At 39.2% G+C, this 24,363-nt stretch overlaps 1 long non-coding RNA gene across 1 annotated transcript in view; it reads right to left on the reverse strand.

The window, feature by feature from the left end:
* The window catches only part of LOC116091973, a 59,538-nt gene extending 35,651 nt beyond the window's left edge, over positions 1-23,887 (reverse strand). Inside the window, exon 1 of the long non-coding RNA XR_004119131.1 lies at positions 23,762-23,887. This is a non-coding gene — a long non-coding RNA (uncharacterized LOC116091973). The remainder of the gene's footprint in view (positions 1-23,761) is intronic.
* Positions 23,888-24,363: the final 476 nt, after the last annotated feature.

Below are 24,363 nucleotides of genomic sequence, written 5' to 3' on the forward strand. Positions count from 1 at the left end.
AGAGAGAGAGAGAGGAAAAGAAAAACCTTGTGAAACGTAACTCAGGTGTTAATTTAGCAGAAGCTAAGAGAAAGATTGAGTCAGGAAAATGTATCCCCAGAATGTAACTTAGCCTTTCACCCAAACTTTCCAAACTCTCATCAATGCACTGAATCTGGTGTTGATGTTAACATCATCTGACAGCATGTAGCTTAACTAAAAGCAGTTAAACATAAGCTACAAGTGTCTATTTTTACACACTTGCAGCAGTTTCCCCAGGAGCCTAGCCTGCCTTTCAGCAACTCCTCTGTCATCCTTAGAGCCATCCCCTACTGTGGATGCTCTAGTCTCTTGTTGGATCCCTTTAGAAAGTTGCCTTCCAATTCCTAATTACCTCAAGCAGCTGCCTAACCCAGCTTCTAGGCTCAAACCGCTGTGGGGTATCCATTTTAATACTCAGCATCATCACTGGCTGATGTGGAGAGAGCGATCACCTCTGTGCCTGTCAGGAAAATGATAGTCCTGGTATTCACTAGCCTCCTAGGAAACGAGGCTGCCAGGGCACTGTACACAATACTTTCCTGGGAGTGGGGAACACTGCTCTAGCCGATGAACTATTGGGCTCAGAAAAAGGGAGGTGGCTTTATTCTGTGTTCTATTCATGGCAGGAGTTACATCATTTGTTGAAGTGCCATTATCAACAGATCTATATATTCAATGTTGAAGCATGTTATAAACTAAAAGCAGCCATGATCAGTAGTACTGACACTAACAACACAGTCTTATCTGAACAGTAATTCTAAGCGACACAAATACAATGCCCAGCTCCACATTAAAGCTTCCTTATTTCAGGAAATATTCCAGTTACACATTTTCTCCAAAAAATAAAAAATGGTTTCTGGAATCATTGATTCTTTGGTTTGCCTAGAAGAATAAACCAATGGAACTCTATAAAAGCTAAGCATTGATATAAATGGGTGGAGTTTTCACTCTGCCATCATTTGCTCACAGGATACTCAGTTTGCCCACATTGTGCAGAATGAAGGGGATCATCAATGATATTTGCCTGATTTCCAGAAAGAACAAAGAGTCTGCTAAAAGCAAGAGGCAAAAGGAAATTGGGGAAAAGACAAAGAAAGAAATCATTGAGAGGAAACAAGAAAGACAGTTTTACGGGACTGACCTTCATCATAAAATAAAAGTCAATGTTTAACTTTGTTCATGGTGAAGTTTATAGCAAAGTGTCATTCAGTTTGAGACTTATTTTCAATCATTTCATTCTTTCTATTCAATAACAGTTTCAAAAAAAGGCTAGTTTTAGTAGAAAGTTTTACAAGAATGATATTCTTTAATGAAAACAAACATTTAAAAGTGGCTTTCTCTGATTTAAATCATAAGCAATCATTTTTCCCTTAACTTACCTATTAATACCTTCTAACACTGAGTTCCCTCACACTGAGTTCATTTACTTGGTAGTTTAGGAACAACTACCTGTTTATGGAATTTCCTAGGTCTTATTAAAATATGCCTTTCCATGAAAGATACCCATATATCACAGAACTGATGGGTTTCCATCAAAAACGCTGTCATAACTTTCATCCCCCAAAACACATCTTCTTCTTGAATTTTTTAATGAAAAAGAATTTTTAATGGTGTGCTGACTTCTGTTATAATGGTGATGCGGGAAGAGACGAATGTATTGCTGTAAAATCTGAGTTGGGGCCTCTGTTCAAAGCAAGCATGTCACTTCAGTCTTCCTGAGATTCAGGGTTTGCATCATGTAGTCAACACCTTCCAGAACTCAGATCTGTCATCCTTCCTACAGCCTTTTTTATTATTCCTTACTAGGGCACTACACTATATCTAGAGAACAGAAAGAAGAGATGAGACTTCAGGCAAACACATTAGATAAGAACATTACACCGAATCAACTTTTCCCATAATCATTTTCACCAAGAAGGTGGAATGATCCAGAAGAAAGTACTGTGGGCCCATTCACTTGTCTATTTTTTCTGAACAGAATCTTGCTACATATATATCCCAAAGTTGCTTCAAGTTCTGTATCTATCTTCCTGAACCTCCCAAGTGCTGGGATTACAGGTGTCTACAACTATGCTCAGTTTAAGGGAAATTGGACTCTAAACATTGTTAATATATAGAATATTTGAACTGAGGATCCCAACTTTGTTTTCAATAGGCTGATAAAAGAATGGATCCAGACATACCTCTAAAATACATGCTTTGGATATTTTTCCCCAGAATATTGATCAACTTTTGACACTTTTCTCTGATAGTATATGCTCTAAGAACTATTCCCAGTGCCAGGACAGGCACAAGTAAGACAGTACTGAATGCCTGAAACAGCAACATCTTCAGCTGAAGCCAAATGCACATTGAGCATCTTACCTGATTCCCTCCCCAAGGCAGAGGAGCATGCAAAACTATGTGGAAGAAAGAAACACAAAGCCAAGAAATACACATAGGGGAGAAAGCAATGGTTTTGTACTTAAAGATTTAATAAAAAACCCCTTTATGTTTATCCATTAAATTATCTTTGTTTTCATTGTTATAAACACACATATATCTTCTCTTGTTCAATCAGTGATGAAATAGTAAGTGGTACCTGGGTTTTTGGGGTTTTTTTTTGTTTGTTTGTTTTAATATTCTTATTGAGCCTGTTCACTAATTTCAAGTTTTTTAACAAAGCCCAAGGTGAGATGGGACTTCGTACCCTTTGTAATTAGGTTAAGACATGCACTTTATTTTACCAATGGAATGTAAGATAATATCCATTGCTTTGGGGCAATATACATTGAGAGGCAATTTTTTTAAAAAGACTTCCTTTTTCCTATAGTTGTGACTTTAAAAATCTGCAAACACAGATTTCATCAGCCTGACTCCAAACAGAAAACCTGAAGCAGACCCACCACAGTGAGCCAGACATAACAGTCTAAGGCTAGGAGGGCTCTTATTGCAGCATAATACAGCCTTAAACCTATCTGACACTTGAGATTTTACTAGTTATGGCTAATCTAAGGAGTTCCTGATAATGTCTTATATAATTAATTTTCCAAAATCTCTGATGTTAAACAAATAAATGAGTTTTTTGGAGACCTGTTAGAAGGACACACGATGGCCTCCTAGGAGCATAGTTTATTCGTTACACCATCATCTAAATAGACTTTTCTCCATATTAATACACTAGTAGGATGTTTCTATATAGAGAAATATTTTTGTCCTCACCACAGACATCTTAAAAGATTACTGTTCGTGAATAACTTTTACAAGTATATAGCAGCTGTATGTTTGCCAGAAATAGACATCATCAAAACAGAATTATTGTTGTCATGATTATTTTACCATCTTCAATATCCTGCAGTTGAGCGACTCATGATTTTTAGCAACAAACAAAATTTAGCCAGTTCAAAGCAAGTGTATAAACCTAGCACTCCCATGAAGTTGAATCCGAAGAAATACATTGATCTAGTAGTATTTTTACATCCATTTTTTTGAGTTGAGGAAAAGAACTAAATATACATGGTTTCTATATTTAAATTAAAAAAAAAATGTTGCCTAGCCTTTCCAGAACAAAGTCTCATCCAGCTGTTGGCATCTTCCATGTAATAACATAACCACTAGTTCCAACTCCCCTCCATCCCTTGTGTTCTGGAAATATCCTGGCAAAGGTTTAATATGTTGTTTCTTAATCTGGCAAAAATCCTCTCCTAAACTTGACATTCAGCCCACTTGAAGAAAAGTCAAAAACAAAAGTGTTTTCATTCTTCAGTCCAGTTGACTGGATAACAGTGAACCTGGATGAGAAATAGCCTGCTTGATTTCCACTTACAGAAAGCAGAGAAAATAGCAAGGGCAGATACAAGCAGAGGAAACACGGTAGGGTTCTGGGAGTTGACCATAACGAGCCATATAATAAGCACATAAACATCACACTTCAAATGGACTTAGAAGTTATGACAGCTTATTATCATCACATATTAATACTGAAATAAAGCACAAATTTCTATCTACAATAAGAGTCATTTCCATTGTTTCTTAAACATTAGTTTCCCTTTATTTGTGATACTCAAAGGACCTCTCTTTTCGTCATTTCTATTTCTCAAATGTGCTTTTTTGTTTATAAGTCATTTGTCATAAAGGCAGCTGTCCCCATAAGATTCTTCTTCATTCCATCATCATTACTTGAATGAAAATATCTTCAGTAAACAGGCATATACAGCAATATTATTTATCCAACTGTGCACCCCCCAAATAGAGCACTACACATACTGTTCACAGATTAGTAAATCTTTAGAAGGTGGTTTAGCTTTTCTTTTTTTCCAGCCTTAAATAATTAATCTTCAATTGACTGGAGGATGAATTATATAAGAGAGAAAGAGAGACAGAGAAACAGAGATGAGAGATGGAGAGAGAGAGAGAGAGAGAGAGAGAGAGAGAGAGAGAGAGAAAGAGAGAGAGAGAGACTAGTTTTTTGAAATACAACAACATAACTATGGGATTTAGCCCTATCTGACCTGGTACTCACTATATCAATCAGGCTGACCACAAACTCAGTGGTCCTCATGCCTCAGTCTCCCTAATACTAGGATTACAGACATGCATCACCATGCCCAGCTATAAGATAAAAATAGTTTTTTATTTAAAACTACTTAATTCACTTTTTTGATTTGTTTATGTTTGAGACAGTGTCTGACTATGTGCCAAGTACTGTCCTTGAACTAGTGATTCTCCAGCCTCAGAATCCCAAGTGTTAGGATTTCCGGATGAGTACCGCCATGCCTAACTCTGTAGTGATTCACAAGTGTCCAGTTGTTTTCAGCTTTCTGATGAAGCAATTTCATGGACAGCACTGTTTTTGTGACAAATTTTATAAAGAGAATTAAAATCTGCTAGTATGGCAAGTGCAAATCATTATAAATAATTGACCCTCCCTTCTAAGTGAGAAGTGTCTCTATGCTTCAGGACAGGGTATTCAGGACAGGGTACTCTGTATCAATATAGATGACAGAGAAATGATATGGATTAAGATTTAGTATGTAAAAGTTACTTGGAAGATTTTTCTTCAAACTATATATGTGTACCATTATTTGTGACTTCAGAATACTCTGTGGTCTGGAGAAATTCCTCTCATGATTCCCAGATTCTGTGCTTTAGCGGATTGGAAAACTCCCTTAATGTGTTTTTTACATTTCTTTTCTTTTATTGAAAATAGCCTTTTTTTTTCTCCTCACATAATATATCCTGATTACTGTTTTCTATCCCCTCCCATCCAGATCCACCCCCACCCCTTTTTGTCTCTACTTAGAAAACAAGCAGGCTTCTAAGGGATAATAATAAAATAAAATAAAAACAAGATGAAATGAAAACTGATTCATCAGAAAAGGATAAAACAAACAGAAAGAAAAGAGCACAAGAAACTGCATGTGAAACAGTTATAGCTACAGAGACCCACTTGCTCGAACACTGAACTGGAAGCTATGATATATGTGCAAAGGACTTGTAGGGTGAAAAGAGAGAAAACTACGGGTGTGTGTGTGTGTGTGTGTGTGTGTGTGTGTGTGTTAAAAATTTTTTAAAAGACAAAATTAAAAAAAAAGAAAAAAAACAAGTTCTGACACCCACTTTGCTAAGAGGAACCCCAATGACTCCACCGCGGTCCTTTTCTGTTGGCCATCTCCTGCTGGTCATACAGTCTACCCTTAAGAGGAGTTTGTTTCCCAGTGAGGCTGCCTTAGAAAAAAAACAAAATTTTCCTCTGCCAGCGGTAATCATTTGGAGTTACCTTCTGGATTAAGGAATGGAGGACTGCATCGGGTTCTCTTTCAGCTCTAGGACCCCCCTCCGATGCAAACGCGCGCATGCCCTGCTCATGCTGCTCCTGTTTGTAAGTTTGTATATGCATCAGTATCGATCCTGTTCATTTCTAGGACCTTGCTGGTATTCTCTATTTCCTCTGGCTCTTCAGTTTTTTCAACATCCCCTTCTACAGGGTTCCCTAATCCCTGAGGGGTAGGATTTGATGGAGATATCCCATTTAAGGATGAGTGTTCCAAGGTCTCTCACTTTCTGCATAATGTCTAGCTTCAGGTACAGACTCTATATGTGCTACAGGAGGAAGCTTCTCTGATGATGGCTGAATAGGTCATGAATATGAGCATAACAGAACGTCATTGCTTTGTTTTAAGTACATTAGTATTTGTTTTTATCCTAGGTCCTTGGATCATCCATCTAATCTCAGGTTATTGTTCCCCCAAGTAGTGTTAGGTAGCATAGTGGGCCTTAAGTCAAATCAAATATTGATTGGCTATTCATACAAGCTTTGTGTCACTATTGTCGCAATGTATCATGCAGTCAGGACACTATTGTAGATCAAAGGCTTTGTGGCTGATAGGGATGAAGACACATAGGGGTGAAGGCTCTTTGTAGGCACAGGCTGGACTTCTCCATTTGGGGATGTTCAGGTGTTGTCTCCAACACATGGGGCCTTAAATGTGTTTGTTTTTGTAACATTTGGACATGGAATTATTTTCTCCTTTCTTCTAAAAATTATGTGCAGTGAGAAAACTCAAATTAATTTAGAGAGCCAATAGGCTGAATTTGCAGTTAAAGAGCTAACAGCAGGGCGAGCCTGGTTTCTTTGTCTACGGAGACAAACATGCCTGCTTTGTCTTTCATCGAATTGGAAACATTTGCTTTGATAACTGGGCCTGTTGAGTTGCCTGTTTTCACCAAACACCTCCGTCATGTGTATAACTGGCTTTGCCCATAGCCTGCCAGCAGGAAACAGCGGCCACTGGACCTTAGAAAACAGAAGGAGAAGAGGCTCTATTCAAAAAAAGAGAATAAGGTACCAGGCTTTGCAAACTAGGCTACAGCCCCAAACCACAAGATTATCTTGATGCATATGATTGGGAAGGACTAATTAGAAGAGAGGATGTCATTTTATTTTCTAACCAGCCTTCTCTGATCTGAAGCCATGACGCCTCCTCACTTGTTACCTAGCAACCCTTCTTTGGATATGTAAGATTACTCTATTCCTGCATTGTTATTCAATTTATTTGCAATTTTAAGCGTCTGAATTTTGGGTAGGATTATCTCAGCCTGATGTGTTGGCCTTAGACTCTAAAATACTAGGAGCAATCTAGTAAGTGGATGGATAGCAAAGCCCTTCTATAACCATTGCCTCCTCTAGGCTAATACTAAACAAACGCTGAGGATTCATCTTGGTCTGGGTGATTAAACCAGAACCCTCCCCTCTGCAGCCCCAGCCAACCACCCTCTGCCCAACCCAGAAATTGCTTTTATCTTGATGATGGAAAGAATATATGCAAGACTGGTTTCTTTTAACTCAGTGGAAAAATGACTATCAATTTAAACATTAACTGGTGTCCAATCTAATCATGAAGTTAAAAACAGAACTCGTTTCTGCGCAGAGCAGAATTTCTCAGAAAATCATCCAGCTAAACTTCAAGATTTCACCTAAACCCTAGCAATATGTAAATAAGTAATCAGCTACATTTGGAAGCGTACCTTTTAATCAGGTAGTTCAGATGCATAATCACCTCCAAATCAAAGCACCATTAGAGGCCATTAACTCCTGAAGGTAGGAAACTCAGTTGGCAGCCAGAATTTATCAGAGACACTGGTGCTGCTTCAGCTCTTCCTTCTGGTAGAACATGGGCTTGCTCTTAGCTTTGGCTCTCTCTGGCTTAGGAAGCTTTGATTGATTGATTGGTTGATTGATGACTAAGGATGTTGTTGATGGTGGTGATGGGATATTTTGTTGTTGTCCTTGTTGCCATGGTTTTGCTCTCTTATTTTCTCCTTAAAAAGAGAACAGTAGTTCTCTCCTTGTACCAGATAAGAATTAGGAAGTTTAACAAGCAAGGAGCACACAGCACTTAAGTTATTTTTAAAAAGGTCTGCCGTTAGTTGTTTCTTGTAATTCTGCCTGGTAGGAGGTCCCTTAAGAATTGCTTCTAACACTAAAAGTATAAAACTCCAGATGACCAACTCCCAGTACATTCAGATGGACCACAGTATCTGAAACACAATGTAATATGCCCTTTGATGAAATAACCAACTCAAAGCCATTTCACTAGATATTCCTTCTAACAGCCCCTGTTAAGGAATCCACACCCCCATTTGTGGCAATACCCAAATAATCCCCAAATCTCTCTACCATTCTTTTGGGAGTTTATCCAGCAGAGGAATTTGAAAGCATTTGTTGTCTACCTCCTACTGTGCTGATTGGGAGAGGGGAGGTTATAAGGGCAACAGGTGAACCTAAGTCCTAGGATACTGAAACAGTGGGATGTGTGGCCTGCCAAATTTAGATAACTCAATTACAGCAGCCTCCATTCTCCCACCCCAACTTCAAAAAAAAAAGAAAGAAAAAAGAAAGAGCTGGGAGCTGGGGAAGGAGGAGGGTGGGCAGAAGTGACAGCAACTGTGGATTTTCTTCCCCGGGTCATTAGCCCTGTTTATATTTCTATAGCATAACTGCGTTACAAGCTAGCATGGTTATTTTTACCTCTGCCTCATCGCTCAGTGCAGAGGGCAGAGGTGAATGGCTATGAATTCACACAGCTGCTAGCTGCAAGAAGGCATTTGGAAAATAGTTCAGTAGCACTGGCCTTTATTTCTCTGGAAGAATTACTCTTCCCCCACTAAACCAAGCCTGCACCCAGTCTCCTGCAAAGCCTTCCCAGGTTTCAAGCAATTTCTAGTTCTTGTGCCAGCCGCCGGAGGTATGCAAAGATTTTTCTCAGCAGGAAGTCACTCATAGACATCACATGAATATTTAAACAATGGGAAGCCAGCAAAAAGATTCTTTCACGCTGCAGGACGATAGTGACTTCTGAAATTATCACAATTATCATTCCATTATTGCAAAACAAATGACCTGATTTATTATGCTCTGCCTCGCTCATCTCTGGATCTCTTCCTGATATATTACACAACCGGTTACTTAGCCATTCTACACAAACAGCATTTGTATCGACTACTTCATTAATATTTTGATTATTATAAATCTCAGGAACTCAATCCACATCCTAGGCTAGAGTGAGCTCTTCCCTGCAGCATTTCTCCCTGAAGAAGACCATCAGAGACTTAGAGTGGTACATGATGAGGTAGTCTGTGGGATGCTGGGAAGCTGGTTAGCTCACCTCCTAGCTCACCCTGCAAGGCAGATGTTTCTCACATATAGCCAACAGCAGAAAAGGCCTGCTAGGCCTGAATCAATAGTGGAAAGTGTTTTCATTTAAAAACTTCAGGTACAAATTCTACTCCCAACAAGGATTGCAGAGACACAAATTTTCTTTATGTTTTCTCTTTGAGACTGATAGATGAAAAAGGAAAGTCCGAGAGGAATTATATATAGCAGGTAAGTCATCAGTAAAGTAAGAGATCGTACTGAAAGCCAGATCTTTCCATCTGCCCTTTTTTACATTCTCCATGTCCCCTGTAAACCAACCCATTAAAAGAACAAATTTGTGTACCCTCTTAGCAAAACTCAGCAGAGTCCTCACATCTCACCAGTGACACAGCAGGCAGAGAGAGGAATTCTGGGGCAAAAAAGTAGAACAACGGGCTTGGCAAAAGTGGATCATGATGACATGCATGCTGTAATGGGACAAGCCTTCCTCACTGGACCATTACCACAGTTTAATGTGCTTGCAAAGAGAATGTCTATGACACACTAATGACTGTAAATGGGCTGGTGTGTCAGGCTAGAGGTTGAAAACTGAAACTAAATTTCGTATGTTGTGAAATGGCTTAGCAAATGATCTCAAGCTTTCCCCGTTCAGCAACATCTTTAACCATTTCCTCATTTGGGTCTTAGTATTGGTGGAGGGGTACAATGTTGCTGAAATCTAAAAATTGGTTGCTCTAGTAAACTACTAATGAAACCTATAGGTAAATTTCCCTGACACGGCCTGCCAACAGCAGGAAAGGCCTGCTGGGCCTGAAGCAATAGCGGAAAGTGTTTTCATTTAAAAACTCCAGATACAAATTCTACTCCCAACAAGGATTGCAGAGACACAAATTTGTACTTGTACTCTATTGTGATAGTTTAAGCCCTAAAACACTATCCCAAAGTTAGGGAGGGAAACAAGCCAGAAGAGAGGGGAAGTGGGAGGGAGGGAAGGAGGCAGGGAACAAGTGTAGAAGTAGCAGGACTCAGAAATCAGCTGGTGGCCTTATAGACCTGTGTTCTTCCTGTTATAAGTATTCATCAATGATACATAACATTACATATAAAAGAGTAGGACACAATCCCAGTCCTTAGAAAGAAATAAATTTTGAAGACATAGAGATCAAGAGGAATGGAGAAAATGAATTTGAAAGCCACCACAATGCACTGTTAAGTCAATATTAGTTTATTAGTTGCTTACTGGAGACCTTCACTGGCGCTGTATGAAGAAAGAGCTAAGAATCCATTTCAACCTGTGTTTGGAGAATCAAAATCAGACCAAGACTCAAGAGCCCTTTAGACAGAGATTAGAAACTGTAATTCTTAGTTCTCTCCCAAATCCAACCCTACAAAGAAACATAAAAGAACTAACCAGAGAATGAAAGAAGTACAGCCACCTGGTACACTCTCATCTCAAGAGGCTAGAGGCTTGGAGAAGGATATTAAGGGGGGCAGGGGCTCCCAGACATAGCAGGAAGACCATCTCAGGAATACAGCTGGCTCTGCTTACAGCCAAGAGTGAGACTGGCCTGACCTGGAAGTGAAAATATGCTTGTTTCTTTCTATCTTCTACAGGTAGAAGTGGTCATTTTTGTCCCACAAATGATGCAGAGAAATACTCTAATTAGCTACAGTTGTCTCTTTCATTCAAACTAAATTGAATAGAAATTCACTCAAAAAGAACATTTTTCCCCTTTACATTGAAAAAAGTATATCTTCCATAGACAGAAAACAAACCCAACTATTTTGCAATTAAGATATTACTTGGTAAAATTAATTCCTGGGACTTTTTCCATTTATTAAAATTTTAGAGTCAACATTTTTTAAGTGTTTGATTTTTCCTATCAATCAGTGATTGCTAGCCAAACATGGGTCCATTGTTTTTAATTCCAGCATTTAGGAGGCAGAAGCAGGTAGTTGTCTGGGAGTTCAAGTCCAGTGTGGTCAACATAGTGTTCCAGTCCAGCCAGGTCTGCTACATAGTGAGACCCTATCTCAAAAAAAAATGAATAAGTACATGTTAGAATTGTTAATGTTTTTCACACCTAAGTAAGTGTGTGTTGGTAGGACCATGGCAACAATGTGTAAGCATAAAGGTTTGAAACTTTGAAGGAAAACCCAGGGTCGAATTACAAAACTCTTGAAAGAGAAATGTAATTTGTATTGTAAAAATTCTTTCTATGTTAGAATAATCATCTATTGTCTAATGCAGACTCATATCTTACCACAAAGCAAGTTGTAATTGGCCTTTGGCACCACAAATGGAATAAAGCAAGGCAAGATTTTTGGCAGACATCCTTTAACATTCTCCTGCTATCTTTGTAAGGCGTTAGTTTTATATTCTTGTTTCTTTGGAACAAAAAAGGATTTCTTTTAATTAAGAGTAAAGATATCATCTTGTGCCTTGTGACTCTTACAATCCATTTGCTAGTCAATAGCGATGCTACAGAAGTATTTCTTCTGTTTTGAAGCTAAGTCTCAACAACTTAAGAGACAAAAGGGATACCTCTGCATTGCTGGAAACTGGATTCCTAGTCTCCTAAACTCCAGCCTTAAAGCTAATAAACCTAATTATAAACACATTTCCTATTTGAAGTGACATTTGAATTCATTTTTGGAAATATCATAGATTTATAGAATGTATTTTTGTTCATATCTATCCTGACCCTACATCCTATAGTAATATTGTCATGCCGGGCAAAATGTTTAAAGGACAATGTGACAACATGACCATTTAGCAAAGCAACAAGAGGTTCCTCCTAGGGTTCATGATTTCCACAGATATGGATTTTTGTTTGTTTGAGACAGTGTTTCTCTGTATTGCCCTGGCTGTCCTGGAACTCACTCTGTAGACCAGGCTGGCCTCGAACTTAGAAATCTGCCTGCCTCTGCCTCCCAAGTGCTGGGATTAAAGGTGTGCGCCACCATCGCCCAGCTACAGATATGGATTTTTAACCAGGTATAGAGCACTAAGTATGAAATCCCTTTTGTGGAACAAACCTCAAATCCACTGAAAAGGTAGTTGTTTATCTCTATAACCATCATGCCACTATATAGCAGTGGGTGTATCTTGCCTAGTATGCCCATAAGATAGTATGCAGGGTCCAGTGCTAGGTAAGATCATTTCTTCCCTGCAGAAGGGAAGGCTACATATCATCCTCTAACTATGAAAGACAGCTAGCAGGTAGAGAGTTTCCTGGTTGGTTCAAAAGTCATTTCTCTATGTTCTCTACATTTTGGTGTCTTCAACAATAGAATCTTACAAACTAGTTATAGATGGCACCAAGAGCAATGGAAATAACCTGTCATATTCTGGGAACCCTGGGTACTCTGGATATTCTGACCAAAATCTCATAGTGACATATCTCATAGCTAGGGCTGAAATGCTCATTTAATAACATTTAATAAGCCATGTTTTCTGAGAGTAGCATTATTCACTCATGCAAGGTTCAAACTCTCTTTTTCATTATCATATTTGGAAACTATACTACAAACTAATAGGTTTCCATAAGGCTTCTTTGTACAGATTTATACATTTTTTTTCATCAAGGAGTTTGAAAAATCTAAAGAATGATAATCATGTAACCAAATAAGTTTCTCACTTATCAGACTTACCAATATTGTCAATATATGGTATGGATTATTCACTGTTTTTTTCTGTGTTTATACCAATAATTCTGAACATCCAGGAAGATATCTAAAATAAAAATAAGAGTTCTGGTCTATGAAGAACTATGAAGTACTTATGGACATTTTGAAACTCTCACAAAGGATTCTGATGCCCAAGTGAACCTCACAGATATGCTCTGTCCTTAAGCAATCAGGTTTCAATGATATGAGAAGCAAGCAGATTTACATGTTTCCAAAATGCTAAACAATGACTGGCGTAAGTTACCATAACAGAAGAGTATCATTTCCAAGGGAAATCAAAGCAGAAATGCTACCAGCAATTTTCAGATATCTCCAAGCTGAATACTTTGCCCACTTGGTACTGTTTCAGCATGCCCCTGAAGAGGCCCTTCCTGTGCCCTTTGCAACCTTGGCCATTCACATAACTCAACAGAATACATACCCCACTGGTCCTATCATCTATTTTATAGAGCAGTACTTTGGGTAGACAATTTGTTCAAGGATTTCACCTTGCAAATAGGTTAACTGGCAGAGAATAGGAGAATAGGAGAATATAAAACTGTCAAATAGAATCATATTAAATTGATGAGTTCCCAGAACAGAATGGCCATGGCACAGCTCACTATTTCCCAGTCATATTAAAGAAAATTTGAAGAATAAAAACCTTAAAGAAAATAAAGAAATGTGATTTCTCCAAGTACATAACCATGAAATAATAGACAAGACAGAGAAGTACTTCTACAAAAATAATAAATAAATAACATTTTCTGACACTACCAATGTAGGAAAATACCAGTTCTCTAGTTAATTTGACAAGATAGTACAAAATCTCTGAGACAAATTGATCCACTTGGTTGTTTAAGAGCCATAAAAGTATATTTTCTTTGCGCTTGGCACCAGGCTAATTTGGCCAGCATTTCACTTAATTAATGCTCAAAGAAACTATGAGCTGTTTAGTATTGTTAGCTACACTTTACAAATGATGAAAATGAAGCACTAGAAAGTAAGAAGCCTACAAAAGACTATATAATTAGCAAGCAGGAGGGCAAAATTTCAAATCAAGGCACTTGGTCCCAGAGTCAATGATGTTAACCATCGGGGTCTGCAGCCTGTCACCTACTACCAAAAAAAAAAAAAAAAAAAAAAAACCTTTCTGATCCAGCAATGGCCTCTTACAAGAGTCCATTTCATTCTCTCTTCCCATCAAATTAGGGTATTTTCTCATCTTTTTCTCTCACTGAAGATTATGTATCTGGTATTTCATTTTCTTGGGAGTCCTATGTGTTTTCAAACCAAGACATCAATATATAAAACATGGATTAGACTGACAACAATACATTTCATTTAAATGAGGAGCATCCCACACCACCTCCCCTGTTTGAACCCTTGTTCCTCAGTTGGTGGTGCTCTTTAGGAAGGTTGGGGAAACTTTAGGAGGAAGTATGTCATGGAGAACAAACTTTGAGTTCCACAGCCTGGCCCCACTTCTTAGTCACATTTCCTCTGCTTTCTTGGCATAAAAGAAATGTGATGAGACTGCTTCCTGACTGCCACACTGGCCTCATGTTCCTGCTCCCATGCTCCTTCCACGATGCTGGACAGGTATCCTTCTGGAACTATAATGCAGTAAAAGCCCTTCCTCCACAAAGTTGCTAGTTTTGGTCACAGTATTCTATCACAGCAACAGAAACGGAACTGATACAATGCAATTCTACTTAATCGCAGGATAGAAATGCATAATTTCAGGCAATGTCATATGGGAATTCTGTCCACTGATGTCCATGGTGACAATCTTTAGTACAGAATATGTGTTTCCTGCATATACATGTTCCAAACATCTAGTGCCAGCATTTGCTTTAGATCTGGAGACTAATGTAAATCTATTGAATTGTAAAAAAAAAAAAAAAAACCCACAGGCCTTCCTACAACTGTGGCACATAGGCCAGCCTCAAACTCATAAAGGTTAGTGGTCCACTAGAACTCCCATAGCTCTTTTAGGCTCAAACTATTAAAATTCCCCTAAGATGGGTCCTATTGGCTAAGACGATCCTTCTCAGAAAAGGAAGCCTTGCCTATTAAATTAGTGATTTACAAAAGGCGCTCACTTTCTAGTCATTCATGTGATGTAAGAATATACCTTTTACTCCATGTGCCAGAAAGGTCAGTTTTGATGGCTTGAAACCCTACATAGGGAAAAGAGATTCTTCCTGGCTCATCCATTGCCTATGTATACCAAGCTGCAGGCCTAGACCAACATGGAATTCTGGCTTGCAGGGAGAACCTACAATTTAGGAGTTAAAGCTTGTTGAAAGAAAACTGGCAACCAAACTGCGAAACGACTTTGTAGTTTCACAGATTTGTCTAGGGGTATTTCTACAAAAAAAAAAAAAAATCTAGTTAGGCAGCTTGTATTTGCAAAAGTACAGCATGATTTCCTGTTCTACATGTTCTTATAATATGACCTTATCAACTTTCTTAAAAGATACTCCCCTCAACTCTGAACATGCCTCAGACTGCAAGGCAAGTCACACTATAGAGTTCTTTTCTTTTCTTTTTAAATATTTAAGTTGAGTGTATTTACATGTGTACACACAGCACCTGTGAAGGCAGAAATAATACCCTTGATCTGGAGCTACAGCCCAACACACATAGTAGGAACTAAACTCTGGTCCTCTGAAACAGCAGTAAGTAGTTTTAACCACCAGGTCCTCTCTCTATCTCTTAACACTGTGACTTCCAGGGCTAGGCCAAACAGGAGATCAGCCTCAAACTGCCCTTCCTAGGATAGCTGAGCTTAGTACCAGAAAGGCACATGGATACAGCATGTATAGATTTTCCAGCCACCAGCCCTCAGCCTGTATCAATTACTATGTATCGGGTAAATGCTTTCAAAATTGCTTCACCTCCAGGTATATTGTGACTCCAGTCGTAAGGTATCTCAAGGAAAAGCCATCTAGATGAACATCATCAGCCCTCAGAAACACCAAAGATAATGCATTTTTCTTATTGTTTTGGGGCATGGTATCCAAGGATAATTTGTTATACAGCATCAAGCATCAGTAACTGAAACACCCAGCCCAGAGCCAAGCTCAGGAGTTACCTGCTACATAGGCAAGTTTGGGACTACAGCCATGCAGAACCTGAGTGGGGTGGGTTGAGTCACCACCTTCAAGCCTTCTCTGTTCTGTAAGTTCAGAAGCTATAAACCTCCCAGAGAGCAAGCTGAGCCTGCCCAGAGAAAAGCCACCTCATAGATGATTAGAATGTAAGTGGATAACGAGCCATTTGAATTATCTGCTCTAGTTCAAACACATGCTGTTGCCAATATGCTGTGGCAGCCAGCTAACATCTGAGCATCTTTAATTTAAATTGCATATACTTAACTTGAAATGGCATCTATACTCTGAAACTAAGAATTTACTGTACCATCATCAGAACATGGGAGAAATCATCTTTTCAGGAATTTTCTTAAATTTGCCTTTTTACTGCACTCTAATGTGGTAGCAGCTTAATGCCTGATGGCTCCCAAGTCAAATGTTTGAGAGTATGAGATGTAACTCCTATTCCAATCAGTTTGTTAATACACATTCTGCTTCCTGTCTGCATATGTGAACGGAATGATTCTCAGCAGCTTGGGTCTCATTCCCTTATCAACACCACATTTGTATCCATAACCTAACAACTGACACATTAGTGAAGCCAAGACTTAACCTATCTGACTTTACAAAAGACAAGCCTTTCAAAGAAAAAGAAAAGGAAAAAGAGAAAGTAAAATTCAAAGAAAGCCAAAGGAAAATAAGCTTGTGAAATAAAATGAACATAGTACTCAAAATAAAAATACTAAAATTTTAATATAGCATTTGTAGATTTCGAATTCCAGTCTCAGGATAAAGACAATGTACATAGGTATGGTAGCCCATTCCTGGAATACCAGCACTGAGGCAGCTGAGATCACTGACCCAGAAGAGCCTGGGCTAAATGAGTTTGAGAGGAGGAACTTTGCAGCAAAAGAAGAAAAGAAAAGCCAAATATGCCAAAACATGTATTCTCTTTTCAATACTTTAAAACAGTGGGAAGTTGTCATGGAAAATAACTCATTTCAGCCATCGTCTTATTTCTCCTTCTTGTATCTGACATTAAAAGCAACTAACATCCCCTTTCCTCATCACCAAAATAATTCTCCTTGGAATTTTACAGTTCCACTCCCTTCACCCTTTTGTGCCTTCTAGGAAGCCACGTCTAGAGCTCAGACTACCTAACTCCATGCTCAGCTAGCCCTCTCAAACACATGACCTTACGGATCAACTTGTCTAGTCTTACTTTATGTAGAAATAATGACTACTGCCCATAAAAACAGAGATGAGCTGATAAAATGACCAGACACAAAGTAAGTATTTGATAAAAAAAAATAATATTTCACATGCCTTTTCTCAGTTTTATTTTTTTTTGAGACAATTTTCTCTACGTCTCTACCTTAGCATGACTGTAGACTCTTTAATCTTCCCGATTCAACCTTCAGTGTGTTGAGCTTATAGGCAGACACCACTATATCCTCCTAACAAACACTTTATAATTCAGGGTTCTAAATGCCTTTTATTGCCTTTTTAAATTAACCTTGTCCTGAAAGGCTAGATTTCTACAGAGGTCCCACCTCCTGTTCTCTCTCTCTCTAGCCTGCTAATGCCCTCTAAGCATCACTCTCTTGCAACTTATCAAAGACTATTCAATCTGAACCTTTCTCAAGGATATAGTTCTGTATCATGCTATTCTACTAGAACCAAGCCATACTGTCTAGGTATCCAATTCTAGATATTTGAGATCCTAAAATATATGGTTCATGAGTGAGTTTGTCTATGGGCTATGAACCTTGATGCTCTGGGACAAAAAAGACATTATAATTGTGAACTTTTGGAAAATGAGGTCTAAATGCCAGGTGGCTTTGATCGACCCATCCTCACCCAGTCTACTCTTTTTCACTCAGCTCTCTATCCCACAAGATCCTTATGGGTTACATTAAAGGTTCTCAAGTGTTCTGTCTTCTGGCATGGTTTGAGTAATGGAGATCATTTGGGAGGACATAGAGAGAAGGAAGTGGGCAGTGAAATGGAATTCTTTTTGGCTCCTCTGTTGTGGTAAATCTTCAACCCTAATAAGGCCATGTAAAGAACACACAACTCAGATGTAATACTTATGGACTGCACACCTAGATTGGACAGATCTCCCACTACAATGTTCCGTCCCCCAGCTATGAGATTGCTTGCTTCTTGCAGCCCCTCTGAGCCACATGTTTCTGCTCCATCTTCCTTACACCTCTTTCTTCATCTGTCTTCTCCCTCCGTCCTCTGTCTCATCTCCTCTTTCCTTCCTCTCTCTCCTTCTCTAAAACTTCCAAACATGCCTTTTTCCTTCCACTGCCTAATCACAGGCTCTACCCTTTATTTTCAGTTAAATTGGGGAGCAGGTTCACATGGAGTCACCTGATTACATGATCTGCTCTGCTCCTCATAGTCCTGTTTGTGTTAGCATCAAAACACAAACAGCACCAAGACAATCACAGCAGCTCCTCCCTGTGATGTCAGCTTCTGTTTGATAACTTCATTTCTCATCTAAGTATCATACCTTCCCTTACAACAATGCTCTCCACACCACAGTTCCAGGCTCTGGGTCACTAGTCCCAGGGCATCACACTAACCTGCCTTGACCTTGAACCTAGTTCCCTCACTAAAGAAGTCTCATTTGACCCTAATTTTAGTAAGCTATCTGACTTCTGTGAGAATCCTGACTGAAACATTGCCTATTTAGAACATTTCCTTTCCTTTTAAAAGTTGTAAAATTAACTAAAGACATTAAAATAGGTATAACAAAACTATGCATCAAAAAAACAAAGAAAAATCCATAATCCCATCATACTATCAGAATTAATTTGCATCATGTCTTAGTTACTTTTCTATTGCTGTGTGCTTTTCAAACCTCATAGCCCACTCCCAATGACATACGTCTGCCAACAAAGCCACACCTCCTAATCCTTTTCAAATAGTTCCTCCAAGTTAGGACCAAGCATTCAAATATGTGAACCTTTGGGGGCCATTCCTATTCAAACCACCACACAGTATTTCTGATACATGCTTAGTTTTCATTTACAACTAAAATAATTTAGAGCATTTCATGTATTTTTCATTTATTATTATAAAATAAGCATTTTCTATTTTGCTATATAACCTTTTAAACATTAATTTTAAATGCTTCATAATATTATATTAGAATATTTTAGAGTATGCTGCAATTTTCTTGATTTTTCTCATATTGTTGAACATTTGGCATCCTCTTTTCAAATGACCTTCTCATGCATACATTCACACATACCATTACACATATGTTGATTTCCTCCCCATTTCTCAACTAGTTTTGTTAAAAAGCAATTTTTATAAATCCACACACATTCTATAATTTCTGGAATTTAACTATTATCCTCATCATAATAGTTACATGATATATATAACTAAGTCATTACCACCTTGTAATTGTCAAGTCTTCCTGACCATGCTTTCCTAACAGATTAATGATTTTTCAGCCATGACTGTAGGTAAAATTGCTGATAGAAGCCTACAAAGAATCCTTATATAATCAGAAGTGGAGTTATGATTGCCACACAGTTTTTTTCAAGTACCATTAAACCCCAAATCAGGGAGCAAGGATTTGAGGCCAAAAGAAGAGCATTCAAATTACACAAGTAGACAGTACCTCCTCGCTATCACTATCTATTCTGTAGTCTCTAGCTCATCACCAGGAAGATGATAATTATGCAAAGCCATTCTGATTTTTGTAACAGTGCCTTGTTTTCTTCTTGGAATAATCATTTGAGGCCTCACAGTGGAATTTTCCTCCAAAAAAAAAAAAAGAAAGAAAGAAAGAAAGAAAGAAAGAAAGAAAGAAAGAAAGAAAGGAAAAAGAAACCAAGGACTAAGATGACCCCTAAGATGACCACATTTCACAGTCTAAAACATGGCAGTTGTAAGTAGGGATTATATATCCAGAAGTCAGACCAGTTCCTTCACAAGTTATTGACTTCAGAACACAACTGGTAGCTAGACTCTGGAGGCCCTCATCAAACTGAACTTAAAGGCCCTTACTAAGGAAGAGACACCTTGGCACAATACTTTCTAGTTTCCTTGGCTGTCAGGATATCAGTAAAATACAAGGAATACAGTCTCCTCGGAATATAAGCAGAAACATGGGCCCACAATGAGCTATGAGGCTCAAGCTTTATCCCATGACTGCAAGATCACAAATCAATACTCAAACCAAGGACCCAGCAAATTGAGAAAGCAGAGAGAACTTAGAGCCTCTTCAACCTCAGGTTCTGCCCTTTGCATCTTCCCTGCTTGTCTCCTCATTCCCCAAAAGTCACAAAAGCCTTTCGATTCCTAAGCAGGTAAACCAGGCTTCCAGATCATTTTAAACCATAATCATTCTTTGCCTGAAACTGTGGTTAGCTGGTTTTGCTGTTAGTGTTTAGGACACTTTCTCAATAGTATGTCTAATATTTGCAATATCTAAACAAATGGACCAGTTGAGGTTTTTATCTTGTTTCATTTGAATCACAAACATCCCAGGGTGAATTTAGAGCTCCCTATGTAGATGTGGATGACATCACCTCGTGACATCACCTAGTCCTCCTGCCTCCACCTCTTAAGTGCTAGGCATATAGGTATGCATTGCCATAAGTGGTTTCTATTGGTGCTGGGGATCAAAGGCAGGAGTTTGTGCATGCCAAGTAAACACTCTAGTAAGCAAAAACTAGTAAGCAAAAACTGCATCCTCAGCCAAAGTTTGGTTTATTGCTTGTTGTTGTTTTGAGATAGGACAGCACATAGCTCAGGCTGTCATATCTCAGTCTCCTGTGCATTGTGGTTATAGGCATGCACTGCCATTCCCAGACCTGTTGAATTTTTTTAAGTGGCACCAGTAGAAAACTTCTTTTCCTCACTAGATGTTTTCACTCGTGAAAGGCTTGTGTAAAGATGGTGTTCTTACCAAGAGGTCAGCCTTATGCAAACAGAGCTTCAGCGCATTGAGAAACAGTTGTCCAAGTCATCTCTCAAAACAGTGATCTCAATAGAGGCCTAAATCCAAATCTAGGAAGGCATATTAAAAGTTTCTTTTCTTATAACACAGTTGCCTGATTTCAAGGTTCCATTAAAACATTTTATGAAATGTGGACCACTTTATACCACTAATCACAGGGGCATGTTTTTTTTTACACTACCTTTTAGAAGACCAGATGTTTGAGAGCAAAGGCTATTGTTTTAACTTGCCAAACATCACTGATATCCATTCAGAATGCTTTTGCTGTTTATTTAAATTGGAGAGGCATCATTCTACTCTTCTATTCAAGTTCACATATACCGTGTGACCCCTCCAGAATAAAAAGAGAGAGACTTTCCAAATATTCACAATTCCTAAGTCTGATATTAAGGTCAAGTTTCACTCATTTAAAAAGCCTTAAATGCAGATACAACTGTTCAAGGGCTCAAGTTTTACAGCCCCATTCCAAAGACAGTAGTTGAGAGTTGGTTTCGGATTTAGATTCCTTTACTAATCTGCAATTTTGGAGTTAGCACAGAGTTGTTTGACAGTAAACCAGCTGTCCCTCTTTGCATCTCCTCCTTAACCTCACCCTCCCCACCCAGCTCCACTGGGTTCACCTTCCTGTGCTTTATTCAAGCTGCCTCGAACTTCTCCTCCACCAGGTGCCTTCCCACGTATTTGCCTCTCTACCACTGGCCCCGCCTTGCCCTTGGGATCCTATGTATTCGCATTCCTGCTTCTCACAGAAGGACCAAAGTATTCTTGCTGCTCTCATATAGTTCCAGCTATAATGACACTGGGTCTTCCGGGAGAAACTCAGTCCTCTTGAACCCCTGGCTCCAGCTTTTCTGATTCCATAATTCACCAGTGTCTATGTGTGTATGTGTGTGTGTGTGTGTGTGTGTGTTTTCTCTTCAGATCCTTAAAGACAAATGATAAACACCTCTGTGTTACCGCTGTTTATTCCAAGTCTTCTGGATCCTGTCACCCCTAAGAGGTTGATAACTTAGCAGATACATAGTATGTAGCCACCTAAATGTAAAGGAGAGAATCTCAGTCTGCACTATAAGCTATTTTGCCAGGTGTGAGGCACATTTGCTCCAAGCTTCTCAAGCCTACTCCTGGCCAGTCATACACTGTGGTGATGCCTTAGGGTGCAAATGTTATGAAGTTATGAAATGTTATCTACACATGGCCTTGAGCAAGACAGAGACTGGAGTATGTAAGTCTGAGCCCTAATATGTATGAATGAACAAACACATCTTAGAAAGTCCCCAATAAGTTCCTTCTTTGACGCATTCCATAGTAAGATTGAGGAAATGTCAGTTAACTTTACATCCATTCATTCATTCACTCATGTCAAATGTTGAGGGAGGCAGGTGTTCCATAGCAGGCCTGTGGAGATCAGAGGACACACTGCAGGAGTTGCTCTCTCCTACCACCTTGTCTGTACAAAGAATTGAAATTGTGTCAACAAACTGGGTGGCAAACATCCTTATCAGATGAGCTGGTAAGGTCGAGCAGCCCAAGCTGGCCCTTTGCAAAGATCAGAATTAGCTAAGATTAAGAATGCATTATCTATCTTGAGTCAAGCTGAGAGAGGATAGAGAGAGAGAAAGAGGAGAATATTTCTGATCTTAAGTGATCACAAATTATTCAAGGAGCGAATGAAGCTCTAAGGAATATGTAAAATGAGGAGAAATATACAGGACTTCAACCATTTGTGCCTGGCACCTCTATTGCTAAGGTGTAGCAAATGTTACGGTTCCTCAGCGTCCAGTTGCCTTATCTTACCCACCCCCCCCACACACACACACTCTACCCCACCCCACGTCATTGAAGGTTTGTGGGAAAGCCAGTAAAGTTCAGTTTGCTTCCTAGGCAGAACAGCTGACCCAATCTGAAAGCCGGTTAACACCCACAGTGGGCGACCCACTTACATGTTTGATACGAATGTGTTTTTATCAAATAAACTATAGGCTTTTCAGTTCCCACAATGCATCTAGCATCTCAGACTCAGATACACACACACACACACACACACACACACACACACACACACACGCACAGAGGATAAATGAAAAAGCACAGGAAGAAAGATGTTGCAGCTTTCAATGGGCAAGGTAACTTGTATTTTATGCAATTCTTGCTAGACTTTTCTTATTGTGTACTGTATCCTGTATACTGTATCCTGTATCATGTATTTTTCAGAATGCATGGACAGCACTGGACTTTTCCACAGGACACTGCTAACTCCACTTATCTGTGAGTAGAAAAATCCCTTGCTTGTCTGCCCTAATCCTCCTTTCATTTGGAACATCATAAACAAAATTAAATGAAGTTATACATAAACAACAACAAAGGCTCCTGCTGTGACAGATGGACCTATCCTGCCATCCCAGTAGATATTATCTCATGAATGATTCATTGTCTTTGCTTTAATGTAGAGCCATTTGTATTTTGCACACTGAAATGAATAACCATTAGTAAGCTTTATGAGTTGCACTGTGTAAGTTACCGTGAGTCTGCTGTAATACAGCAATGATACCTGGGGGGTGGGATAGAGGCTGCTCTAGTTATTTAATGCTGGATCTTCCATCTCGATAAAAGCTATAGGTAATCAAGCAGGAGTAAATCCAACTCTAAGCTAAATTAGGTTTTGCCCCTTCTGTGTTTAAAAATGAAGTATGTGCCTTAAAGAAATTAGATCTCTTTTCCTATAGGCTTAGTAAATACTTTATGTATTTAAAAAAAAAGGTTAAATATCAGCCCTAAGGAGATCACCAAGCTTCCAGATACAGCGCTCTGTGCCCTTAGAACTGCATCTCAATTGAACACCCTATTTACCTGGTGTGGGGATCAAACCAAACCAAGACTTCCACATATCAGCAGCTGAACATGATGTAATTGGTTCTGAACAATTGCTGGCCATTTTTCAACCACCTCCTGTAAACCTTTTTCAGTGCAGATTCTTTCCCCCCACAACTGCTTTGTGAGGCAAGGTATTAAATTCCAAGCATGTCACAGTGATGAAGTCACAGAGACAGACATAGCTGCAGAGAAGGCTACGGTTACCGCCCACTCTTGGCAGAGCACAGAGGTCAGGTGGGAAGTCTTGGGCTCCCCTTCTCTGTTTCTCCAGTCCTCGCATGTGCTTAAGTGATCAAGTATGCTCAGAAACTGCTGGGAAAGACAACCTTGTCCCCACCCTCCCTCCTGTGTTCCACTTCCTGCAGGGCAGCTAGGCCAGTCCTGGATAATCATTAACCAGCACAAGCTGCAGTGAGTGGCTGCTTATTGCTCGAGCATCAGGCCTCAGAGGTGGTGTTGCCTCTGGGGTCTCCCGTCACTGTTGGGAATGAGGAACACATGGAAGACTTAGTTTTAGAATCTCCCCAGAAATGGAACATAGTAGATTAATCTGGCCATTTCAGCCAGAACTATACCTT

The sequence above is a fragment of the Mastomys coucha genome, unplaced genomic scaffold, assembly GCF_008632895.1.
Source record: "Mastomys coucha isolate ucsf_1 unplaced genomic scaffold, UCSF_Mcou_1 pScaffold15, whole genome shotgun sequence".
In the NCBI taxonomy this organism is placed as follows: Eukaryota; Metazoa; Chordata; class Mammalia; order Rodentia; family Muridae; genus Mastomys; species Mastomys coucha.